Genomic DNA, 12,536 nt, shown 5'->3' with positions numbered 1-12,536 from the left:
CGGCGTGTGGATGTATCTGTTGGTTCTCAGACCTTGCTTTCAAAAGAGCCCTGCAATCGGTTCACTGCTCACCTAGAACAAGCATTAACATGGAGAATTGTTGGCACCAACAGGAATCTTATTTTAGTGGAGTGTTTCTGGCTTTGAGTGCAGAGGCCCTCGGCTCAATTCCAAGATGATCCTTCTCAAGGTGATGATACAAATGCATTGTCACCTTTACGTTCAATGTCAGAATCATTTATTTCCAGTTGGTGGTGTAAGAATGTTTGCAACAGTATGGCGATTTTTCCTAGCCATGCATGAATGAAAGCATATCACTCGCCTTTAGGTGTTTTTCTAATACATTGATATTTGCATCTTCCTTCCTAGCCTGCATGTTTGACTATCTTACAGGCTGCATGTAATAAGTATCACATCAGGGCCCTTCTTCTACTCAATTCACAACTGTTCTATCACGACATAGATAAGAAAGCTGCATCTGCTTTTGTTGTGTAGTGGTAATCAGGTTTACCTGACGTGTGAAAGCCCCATGCTTTGAAAGTACACAGTAACAAAGAAACCGATGACTTTTATAAAAAGGTGTCATGTGCGTCTCTTACTTTGCACAAAAAGTGCCAGAGATGACTTCATTTGCAGTCACTTGAAAAGTAGGGATTCTCCAATAAATGGTAAATGGTTGAAACAAATCTGAAGAAATGCATGACATACCTGTGTGTGTGTGTGTGTACGCATGTATGTATATATAGGGAGAGAGAGAGCGTCAATATAAACAGACTTTATTTCAATCAAGCTGTCTTTTCTATCCTTCAGGAGCAGAATGTTCTGATCATCAGCGCTCCAGAATGTAGTGTTTTCTTGGCAAGCATCACATATTGTGATGTGTTAGCTAAAAGTTCCATATCCTAGAGACTGATATATTCCTCTGTACTTGTACCTTGGGGATTCATCAAAACCTGGCATCATAAGCAGCTTTCTACTGCCACAGACTGGACAGCGAAACAATTTAAAATATCCCAGAAAAAGAAAATAAGCATGCTTAATCAGAGCTTTCTGGACAGGAAGGACCTTTGAGCAAGTGAGGAATAAGCACTGCTTTTGTTAATTTGCATAGGCAGAATAGAGAGTTCTGGGAAAAGGCCGAAATTACAGTCACAGAAAATGGCTGCATCTATAGAGAACGCTAAGAAGTGTTGGCAGCTTTTCCTCTGACCCTGACCACTTTTACAAGCAATCCTATGATAGTCAGCAGGACCCACCCTAAAAAGGAAGGGGCATCCACTTGGACCCTTTCCACCTTTTCTAAATCTCGCCTGATTGAGCACTGATTGAGCAGATAAGCACATGTCATTCTCATTTCAGAAAGGTATTGGTTAGCTTGCTGCTAGCAGCTCAGTTATGTTATGATGTTAGAGGCTATGCAAGGAATGCTTTAGTCCAGCGATATGCAGTTTTTATTGCGCCTTGCATTCAGCAGGAAGATCTTTAGCTTGAATCTGTGGCCTAGGTATTCACCTTGGTATTTCTTTTGGCACAAAGTGAAGGAGTATTTGAGAGAAAATGCACAATGTGTTTCTTATGTTGTTATGAACAACTTGTTACTCTTTCTCATTAAGCTTCAGCCACTGCAGAAATATATAAATAAGGGCTGACTTCCTGTAAGACGTGTCCAAAGCTGGGACGGAATAAAAGGAGACACTTGTAAATGATAGTGCTATCGTTTGAGAAAGGGTAAGTTGAGACTGACTTTCATGCGTATTCACAGACCAAGCATCATAAAGATACCAGCATGATCTTCATTGCGGGCTTAGAGCCGGTATTAGCTTTTGAGAGGTAAGAGGATTTTGAGGGCTCGTTGGTCTAGGGGTATGATTCTCGCTTTGGGTGCGAGAGGTCCTGGGTTCAAATCCCGGACGAGCCCTTTTCTTGGTACTCTTTTCAAGTTGTTTTGAAGTTTGCGTTTCAAAACCAACATCAATTTTTTCTTTGCAGTAGTGGATAATTCTTTGCTAGAGTCTCATGCTTCAGCCCTGCCCAGTCTGAGCTAATACCAAACATCTGGTCTTGCATGGCATGTACGAGCGTTCAGCTAGGGATGTCGGGCAGGTTGCATGAAAGAAATCTAAAGCCAGAGGCCCATGGAATAGCCAGTTCGGAGCAGTTTCATTACAGAAAAATCAACTGTAGGTATCTGTTTCTGTAGTGTAGTGGTTATCACGTTTGCCTCACACGCGAAAGGTCCCTGGTTTGAAACCGGGCAGAAACAGTTGTTATATTGTGTTGGCTACAATGTTGATAGGTGCCGTTTTGCCATGGAATTGTCCAAGCCCTGAAGATTATTTCATGCAATCTCGTTCCAAGAAAGGGAATTCTCTCAAAACACTAAAGTAATCGGCGTGTGGATGTATCTGTTGGTTCTCAGACCTTGCTTTCAAAAGAGCCCTGCAATCGGTTCACTGCTCACCTAGAACAAGCATTAACATGGAGAATTGTTGGCACCAACAGGAATCTTATTTTAGTGGAGTGTTTCTGGCTTTGAGTGCAGAGGCCCTCGGCTCAATTCCAAGATGATCCTTCTCAAGGTGATGATACAAATGCATTGTCACCTTTACGTTTAATGTCAGAATCATTTATTTCCAGTTGGTGGTGTAAGAATGTTTGCAACAGTATGGCGATTTTTCCTAGCCATGCATGAATGAAAGCATATCACTCGCCTTTAGGTGTTTTTCTAATACATTGATATTTGCATCTTCCTTCCTAGCCTGCATGTTTGACTATCTTACAGGCTGCATGTAATAAGTATCACATCAGGGCCCTTCTTCTACTCAATTCACAACTGTTCTATCACGACATAGATAAGAAAGCTGCATCTGCTTTTGTTGTGTAGTGGTAATCAGGTTTACCTGACGTGTGAAAGCCCCATGCTTTGAAAGTACACAGTAACAAAGAAACCGATGACTTTTATAAAAAGGTGTCATGTGTGTCTCTTACTTTGCACAAAAAGTGCCAGAGATGACTTCATTTGCAGTCACTTGAAAAGTAGGGATTCTCCAATAAATGGTAAATGGTTGAAACAAATCTGAAGAAATGCATGACATACCTGTGTGTGTGTGTGTACGCATGTATGTATATATAGGGAGAGAGAGAGCGTCAATATAAACAGACTTTATTTCAATCAAGCTGTCTTTTCTATCCTTCAGGAGCAGAATGTTCTGATCATCAGCGCTCCAGAATGTAGTGTTTTCTTGGCAAGCATCACATATTGTGATGTGTTAGCTAAAAGTTCCATATCCTAGAGACTGATATATTCCTCTGTACTTGTACCTTGGGGATTCATCAAAACCTGGCATCATAAGCAGCTTTCTACTGCCACAGACTGGACAGCGAAACAATTTAAAATATCCCAGAAAAAGAAAATAAGCATGCTTAATCAGAGCTTTCTGGACAGGAAGGACATTTGAGCAAGTGAGGAATAAGCACTGCTTTTGTTAATTTGCATAGGCAGAATAGAGACTTCTGGGAAAAGGCCGAAATTACAGTCACAGAAAATGGCTGCATCTATAGAGAACGCTAAGAAGTGTTGGCAGCTTTTCCTCTGACCCTGGCCACTTTTACAAGCAATCCTATGATAGTCAGCAGGACCCACCCTAAAAAGGAAGGGGCATCCACTTGGACCCTTTCCACCTTTTCTAAATCTCGCCTGATCGAGCCTGATTGAGCACTGATTGAGCAGATAAGCACATGTCATTCTCATTTCAGAAAGGTATTGGTTAGCTTGCTGCTAGCAGCTCAGTTATGTTATGATGTTAGAGGCTATGCAAGGAATGCTTTCGTCCAGCGATATGCAGTTTTTATTGCGCCTTGCATTCAGCAGGAAGATCTTTAGCTTGAATCTGTGACCTAGGTATTCACCTTGGTATTTCTTTTGGCACAAAGTGAAGGAGTATTTGAGAGAAAATGCACAATGTGTTTCTTATGTTGTTATGAACAACTTGTTACTCTTTCTCATTAAGCTTCAGCCACTGCAGAAATATATAAATAAGGGCTGACTTCCTGTAAGACGTGTCCAAAGCTGGGACGGAATAAAAGGAGACACTTGTAAATGATAGTGCTATCGTTTGAGAAAGGGTAAGTTGAGACTGACTTTCATGCGTATTCACAGACCAAGCATCATAAAGATACCAGCATGATCTTCATTGCGGGCTTAGAGCCGGTATTAGCTTTTGAGAGGTAAGAGGATTTTGAGGGCTCGTTGGTCTAGGGGTATGATTCTCGCTTTGGGTGCGAGAGGTCCCGGGTTCAAATCCCGGACGAGCCCTTTTCTTGGTACTCTTTTCAAGTTGTTTTGAAGTTTGCGTTTCAAAACCAACATCAATTTTTTCTTTGCAGTAGTGGATAATTCTTTGCTAGAGTCTCATGCTTTAGCCCTGCCCAGTCTGAGCTAATACCAAACATCTGGTCTTGCATGGCATGTACGAGCGTTCAGCTAGGGATGTCGGGCAGGTTGCATGAAAGAAATCTAAAGCCAGAGGCCCATGGAATAGCCAGTTCGGAGCAGTTTCATTACAGAAAAATCAACTGTAGGTATCTGTTTCTGTAGTGTAGTGGTTATCACGTTTGCCTCACACGCGAAAGGTCCCCGGTTTGAAACCGGGCAGAAACAGTTGTTATATTGTGTTGGCTACAATGTTGATAGGTGCCGTTTTGCCATGGAATTGTCCAAGCCCTGAAGATTATTTCATGCAATCTCGTTCCAAGAAAGGGAATTCTCTCAAAACACTAAAGTAATCGGCGTGTGGATGTATCTGTTGGTTCTCAGACCTTGCTTTCAAAAGAGCCCTGCAATCGGTTCACTGCTCACCTAGAACAAGCATTAACATGGAGAATTGTTGGCACCAACAGGAATCTTATTTTAGTGGAGTGTTTCTGGCTTTGAGTGCAGAGGCCCTCGGCTCAATTCCAAGATGATCCTTCTCAAGGTGATGATACAAATGCATTGTCACCTTTACGTTTAATGTCAGAATCATTTATTTCCAGTTGGTGGTGTAAGAATGTTTGCAACAGTATGGCGATTTTTCCTAGCCATGCATGAATGAAAGCATATCACTCGCCTTTAGGTGTTTTTCTAATACATTGATATTTGCATCTTCCTTCCTAGCCTGCATGTTTGACTATCTTACAGGCTGCATGTAATAAGTATCACATCAGGGCCCTTCTTCTACTCAATTCACAACTGTTCTATCACGACATAGATAAGAAAGCTGCATCTGCTTTTGTTGTGTAGTGGTAATCAGGTTTACCTGACGTGTGAAAGCCCCATGCTTTGAAAGTACACAGTAACAAAGAAACCGATGACTTTTATAAAAAGGTGTCATGTGTGTCTCTTACTTTGCACAAAAAGTGCCAGAGATGACTTCATTTGCAGTCACTTGAAAAGTAGGGATTCTCCAATAAATGGTAAATGGTTGAAACAAATCTGAAGAAATGCATGACATACCTGTGTGTGTGTGTGTACGCATGTATGTATATATAGGGAGAGAGAGAGCGTCAATATAAACAGACTTTATTTCAATCAAGCTGTCTTTTCTATCCTTCAGGAGCAGAATGTTCTGATCATCAGCGCTCCAGAATGTAGTGTTTTCTTGGCAAGCATCACATATTGTGATGTTTTAGCTAAAAGTTCCATATCCTAGAGACTGATATATTCCTCTGTACTTGTACCTTGGGGATTCATCAAAACCTGGCATCATAAGCAGCTTTCTACTGCCACAGACTGGACAGCGAAACAATTTAAAATATCCCAGAAAAAGAAAATAAGCATGCTTAATCAGAGCTTTCTGGACAGGAAGGACATTTGAGCAAGTGAGGAATAAGCACTGCTTTTGTTAATTTGCATAGGCAGAATAGAGACTTCTGGGAAAAGGCCGAAATTACAGTCACAGAAAATGGCTGCATCTATAGAGAACGCTAAGAAGTGTTGGCAGCTTTTCCTCTGACCCTGGCCACTTTTACAAGCAATCCTATGATAGTCAGCAGGACCCACCCTAAAAAGGAAGGGGCATCCACTTGGACCCTTTCCACCTTTTCTAAATCTCGCCTGATCGAGCCTGATCGAGCAGATAAGCACATGTCATTCTCATTTCAGAAAGGTATTGGTTAGCTTGCTGCTAGCAGCTCAGTTATGTTATGATGTTAGAGGCTATGCAAGGAATGCTTTAGTCCAGCGATATGCAGTTTTTATTGCGCCTTGCATTCACCAGGAAGATCTTTAGCTTGAATCTGTGGCCTAGGTATTCACCTTGGTATTTCTTTTGGCACAAAGTGAAGGAGTATTTGAGAGAAAATGCACAATGTGTTTCTTAGGTTGTTATGAACAACTTGTTATTCTTTCTCATTAAGCTTCAGCCACTGCAGAAATATATAAATAAGGGCTGACTTCCTGTAAGACGTGTCCAAAGCTGGGACGGAATAAAAGGAGACACTTGTAAATGATAGTGCTATCGTTTGAGAAAGGGTAAGTTGAGACTGACTTTCATGCGTATTCACAGACCAAGCATCATAAAGATACCAGCATGATCTTCATTGCGGGCTTAGAGCCGGTATTAGCTTTTGAGAGGTAAGAGGATTTTGAGGGCTTGTTGGTCTAGGGGTATGATTCTCGCTTTGGGTGCGAGAGGTCCCGGGTTCAAATCCCGGACGAGCCCTTTTCTTGGTACTCTTTTCAAGTTGTTTTGAAGTTTGCGTTTCAAAACCAACATCAATTTTTTCTTCGCAGTAGTGGATAATTCTTTGCTAGAGTCTCATGCTTCAGCCCTGCCCAGTCTGAGCTAATACCAAACATCTGGTCTTGCATGGCATGTACGAGCGTTCAGCTAGGGATGTCGGGCAGGTTGCATGAAAGAAATCTAAAGCCAGAGGCCCATGGAATAGCCAGTTCGGAGCAGTTTCATTACAGAAAAATCAACTGTAGGTATCTGTTTCTGTAGTGTAGTGGTTATCACGTTTGCCTCACACGCGAAAGGTCCCCGGTTCGAAACCGGGCAGAAACAGTTGTTATATTGTGTTGGCTACAATGTTGATAGGTGCCGTTTTGCCATGGAATTGTCCAAGCCCTGAAGATTATTTCATGCAATCTCGTTCCAAGAAAGGGAATTCTCTCAAAACACTAAAGTAATCGGCGTGTGGATGTATCTGTTGGTTCTCAGACCTTGCTTTCAAAAGAGCCCTGCAATCGGTTCACTGCTCACCTAGAACAAGCATTAACATGGAGAATTGTTGGCACCAACAGGAATCTTATTTTAGTGGAGTGTTTCTGGCTTTGAGTGCAGAGGCCCTCGGCTCAATTCCAAGATGATCCTTCTCAAGGTGATGATACAAATGCATTGTCACCTTTACGTTCAATGTCAGAATCATTTATTTCCAGTTGGTGGTGTAAGAATGTTTGCAACAGTATGGCGATTTTTCCTAGCCATGCATGAATGAAAGCATATCACTCGCCTTTAGGTGTTTTTCTAATACATTGATATTTGCATCTTCCTTCCTAGCCTGCATGTTTGACTATCTTACAGGCTGCATGTAATAAGTATCACATCAGGGCCCTTCTTCTACTCAATTCACAACTGTTCTATCACGACATAGATAAGAAAGCTGCATCTGCTTTTGTTGTGTAGTGGTAATCAGGTTTACCTGACGTGTGAAAGCCCCATGCTTTGAAAGTACACAGTAACAAAGAAACCGATGACTTTTATAAAAAGGTGTCATGTGCGTCTCTTACTTTGCACAAAAAGTGCCAGAGATGACTTCATTTGCAGTCACTTGAAAAGTAGGGATTCTCCAATAAATGGTAAATGGTTGAAACAAATCTGAAGAAATGCATGACATACCTGTGTGTGTGTGTGTGTACGCATGTATGTATATATAGGGAGAGAGAGAGCGTCAATATAAACAGACTTTATTTCAATCAAGCTGTCTTTTCTATCCTTCAGGAGCAGAATGTTCTGATCATCAGCGCTCCAGAATGTAGTGTTTTCTTGGCAAGCATCACATATTGTGATGTGTTAGCTAAAAGTTCCATATCCTAGAGACTGATATATTCCTCTGTACTTGTACCTTGGGGATTCATCAAAACCTGGCATCATAAGCAGCTTTCTACTGCCACAGACTGGACAGCGAAACAATTTAAAATATCCCAGAAAAAGAAAATAAGCATGCTTAATCAGAGCTTTCTGGACAGGAAGGACCTTTGAGCAAGTGAGGAATAAGCACTGCTTTTGTTAATTTGCATAGGCAGAATAGAGAGTTCTGGGAAAAGGCCGAAATTACAGTCACAGAAAATGGCTGCATCTATAGAGAACGCTAAGAAGTGTTGGCAGCTTTTCCTCTGACCCTGACCACTTTTACAAGCAATCCTATGATAGTCAGCAGGACCCACCCTAAAAAGGAAGGGGCATCCACTTGGACCCTTTCCACCTTTTCTAAATCTCGCCTGATTGAGCACTGATTGAGCAGATAAGCACATGTCATTCTCATTTCAGAAAGGTATTGGTTAGCTTGCTGCTAGCAGCTCAGTTATGTTATGATGTTAGAGGCTATGCAAGGAATGCTTTAGTCCAGCGATATGCAGTTTTTATTGCGCCTTGCATTCAGCAGGAAGATCTTTAGCTTGAATCTGTGGCCTAGGTATTCACCTTGGTATTTCTTTTGGCACAAAGTGAAGGAGTATTTGAGAGAAAATGCACAATGTGTTTCTTATGTTGTTATGAACAACTTGTTACTCTTTCTCATTAAGCTTCAGCCACTGCAGAAATATATAAATAAGGGCTGACTTCCTGTAAGACGTGTCCAAAGCTGGGACGGAATAAAAGGAGACACTTGTAAATGATAGTGCTATCGTTTGAGAAAGGGTAAGTTGAGACTGACTTTCATGCGTATTCACAGACCAAGCATCATAAAGATACCAGCATGATCTTCATTGCGGGCTTAGAGCCGGTATTAGCTTTTGAGAGGTAAGAGGATTTTGAGGGCTCGTTGGTCTAGGGGTATGATTCTCGCTTTGGGTGCGAGAGGTCCTGGGTTCAAATCCCGGACGAGCCCTTTTCTTGGTACTCTTTTCAAGTTGTTTTGAAGTTTGCGTTTCAAAACCAACATCAATTTTTTCTTTGCAGTAGTGGATAATTCTTTGCTAGAGTCTCATGCTTCAGCCCTGCCCAGTCTGAGCTAATACCAAACATCTGGTCTTGCATGGCATGTACGAGCGTTCAGCTAGGGATGTCGGGCAGGTTGCATGAAAGAAATCTAAAGCCAGAGGCCCATGGAATAGCCAGTTCGGAGCAGTTTCATTACAGAAAAATCAACTGTAGGTATCTGTTTCTGTAGTGTAGTGGTTATCACGTTTGCCTCACACGCGAAAGGTCCCTGGTTTGAAACCGGGCAGAAACAGTTGTTATATTGTGTTGGCTACAATGTTGATAGGTGCCGTTTTGCCATGGAATTGTCCAAGCCCTGAAGATTATTTCATGCAATCTCGTTCCAAGAAAGGGAATTCTCTCAAAACACTAAAGTAATCGGCGTGTGGATGTATCTGTTGGTTCTCAGACCTTGCTTTCAAAAGAGCCCTGCAATCGGTTCACTGCTCACCTAGAACAAGCATTAACATGGAGAATTGTTGGCACCAACAGGAATCTTATTTTAGTGGAGTGTTTCTGGCTTTGAGTGCAGAGGCCCTCGGCTCAATTCCAAGATGATCCTTCTCAAGGTGATGATACAAATGCATTGTCACCTTTACGTTTAATGTCAGAATCATTTATTTCCAGTTGGTGGTGTAAGAATGTTTGCAACAGTATGGCGATTTTTCCTAGCCATGCATGAATGAAAGCATATCACTCGCCTTTAGGTGTTTTTCTAATACATTGATATTTGCATCTTCCTTCCTAGCCTGCATGTTTGACTATCTTACAGGCTGCATGTAATAAGTATCACATCAGGGCCCTTCTTCTACTCAATTCACAACTGTTCTATCACGACATAGATAAGAAAGCTGCATCTGCTTTTGTTGTGTAGTGGTAATCAGGTTTACCTGACGTGTGAAAGCCCCATGCTTTGAAAGTACACAGTAACAAAGAAACCGATGACTTTTATAAAAAGGTGTCATGTGTGTCTCTTACTTTGCACAAAAAGTGCCAGAGATGACTTCATTTGCAGTCACTTGAAAAGTAGGGATTCTCCAATAAATGGTAAATGGTTGAAACAAATCTGAAGAAATGCATGACATACCTGTGTGTGTGTGTGTACGCATGTATGTATATATAGGGAGAGAGAGAGCGTCAATATAAACAGACTTTATTTCAATCAAGCTGTCTTTTCTATCCTTCAGGAGCAGAATGTTCTGATCATCAGCGCTCCAGAATGTAGTGTTTTCTTGGCAAGCATCACATATTGTGATGTGTTAGCTAAAAGTTCCATATCCTAGAGACTGATATATTCCTCTGTACTTGTACCTTGGGGATTCATCAAAACCTGGCATCATAAGCAGCTTTCTACTGCCACAGACTGGACAGCGAAACAATTTAAAATATCCCAGAAAAAGAAAATAAGCATGCTTAATCAGAGCTTTCTGGACAGGAAGGACATTTGAGCAAGTGAGGAATAAGCACTGCTTTTGTTAATTTGCATAGGCAGAATAGAGACTTCTGGGAAAAGGCCGAAATTACAGTCACAGAAAATGGCTGCATCTATAGAGAACGCTAAGAAGTGTTGGCAGCTTTTCCTCTGACCCTGGCCACTTTTACAAGCAATCCTATGATAGTCAGCAGGACCCACCCTAAAAAGGAAGGGGCATCCACTTGGACCCTTTCCACCTTTTCTAAATCTCGCCTGATCGAGCCTGATTGAGCACTGATTGAGCAGATAAGCACATGTCATTCTCATTTCAGAAAGGTATTGGTTAGCTTGCTGCTAGCAGCTCAGTTATGTTATGATGTTAGAGGCTATGCAAGGAATGCTTTCGTCCAGCGATATGCAGTTTTTATTGCGCCTTGCATTCAGCAGGAAGATCTTTAGCTTGAATCTGTGACCTAGGTATTCACCTTGGTATTTCTTTTGGCACAAAGTGAAGGAGTATTTGAGAGAAAATGCACAATGTGTTTCTTATGTTGTTATGAACAACTTGTTACTCTTTCTCATTAAGCTTCAGCCACTGCAGAAATATATAAATAAGGGCTGACTTCCTGTAAGACGTGTCCAAAGCTGGGACGGAATAAAAGGAGACACTTGTAAATGATAGTGCTATCGTTTGAGAAAGGGTAAGTTGAGACTGACTTTCATGCGTATTCACAGACCAAGCATCATAAAGATACCAGCATGATCTTCATTGCGGGCTTAGAGCCGGTATTAGCTTTTGAGAGGTAAGAGGATTTTGAGGGCTCGTTGGTCTAGGGGTATGATTCTCGCTTTGGGTGCGAGAGGTCCCGGGTTCAAATCCCGGACGAGCCCTTTTCTTGGTACTCTTTTCAAGTTGTTTTGAAGTTTGCGTTTCAAAACCAACATCAATTTTTTCTTTGCAGTAGTGGATAATTCTTTGCTAGAGTCTCATGCTTTAGCCCTGCCCAGTCTGAGCTAATACCAAACATCTGGTCTTGCATGGCATGTACGAGCGTTCAGCTAGGGATGTCGGGCAGGTTGCATGAAAGAAATCTAAAGCCAGAGGCCCATGGAATAGCCAGTTCGGAGCAGTTTCATTACAGAAAAATCAACTGTAGGTATCTGTTTCTGTAGTGTAGTGGTTATCACGTTTGCCTCACACGCGAAAGGTCCCCGGTTTGAAACCGGGCAGAAACAGTTGTTATATTGTGTTGGCTACAATGTTGATAGGTGCCGTTTTGCCATGGAATTGTCCAAGCCCTGAAGATTATTTCATGCAATCTCGTTCCAAGAAAGGGAATTCTCTCAAAACACTAAAGTAATCGGCGTGTGGATGTATCTGTTGGTTCTCAGACCTTGCTTTCAAAAGAGCCCTGCAATCGGTTCACTGCTCACCTAGAACAAGCATTAACATGGAGAATTGTTGGCACCAACAGGAATCTTATTTTAGTGGAGTGTTTCTGGCTTTGAGTGCAGAGGCCCTCGGCTCAATTCCAAGATGATCCTTCTCAAGGTGATGATACAAATGCATTGTCACCTTTACGTTTAATGTCAGAATCATTTATTTCCAGTTGGTGGTGTAAGAATGTTTGCAACAGTATGGCGATTTTTCCTAGCCATGCATGAATGAAAGCATATCACTCGCCTTTAGGTGTTTTTCTAATACATTGATATTTGCATCTTCCTTCCTAGCCTGCATGTTTGACTATCTTACAGGCTGCATGTAATAAGTATCACATCAGGGCCCTTCTTCTACTCAATTCACAACTGTTCTATCACGACATAGATAAGAAAGCTGCATCTGCTTTTGTTGTGTAGTGGTAATCAGGTTTACCTGACGTGTGAAAGCCCCATGCTTTGAAAGTACACAGTAACAAAGAAACCGATGACTTTTATAAAAA

The 12,536-nt window shown here is 41.7% G+C and overlaps 2 non-coding genes across 2 annotated transcripts; both read left to right on the top strand.

Annotated features, from left to right (window-relative positions):
- Window positions 1–4,243: 4,243 nt before the first annotated feature.
- On the top strand, window positions 4,244–4,315 carry TRNAP-UGG (transfer RNA proline (anticodon UGG)). Its single transcript has one exon. It is a non-coding gene; the product is annotated as a tRNA-Pro (tRNA).
- A 7,100-nt stretch (window positions 4,316–11,415) lies between these two features.
- TRNAP-UGG (transfer RNA proline (anticodon UGG)) lies at window positions 11,416–11,487 on the top strand. The gene has a single exon. It is a non-coding gene; the product is annotated as a tRNA-Pro (tRNA).
- The last annotated feature ends 1,049 nt before the right edge of the window (window positions 11,488–12,536 follow it).

This window comes from Triturus cristatus, chromosome 8 (genome assembly GCF_964204655.1).
Source record: "Triturus cristatus chromosome 8, aTriCri1.1, whole genome shotgun sequence".
Classification (NCBI taxonomy): Eukaryota; Metazoa; Chordata; class Amphibia; order Caudata; family Salamandridae; genus Triturus; species Triturus cristatus.
Note: the sequence above shows the minus strand (reverse complement) of the source record. Positions and strands in the feature narration are given on the sequence as shown.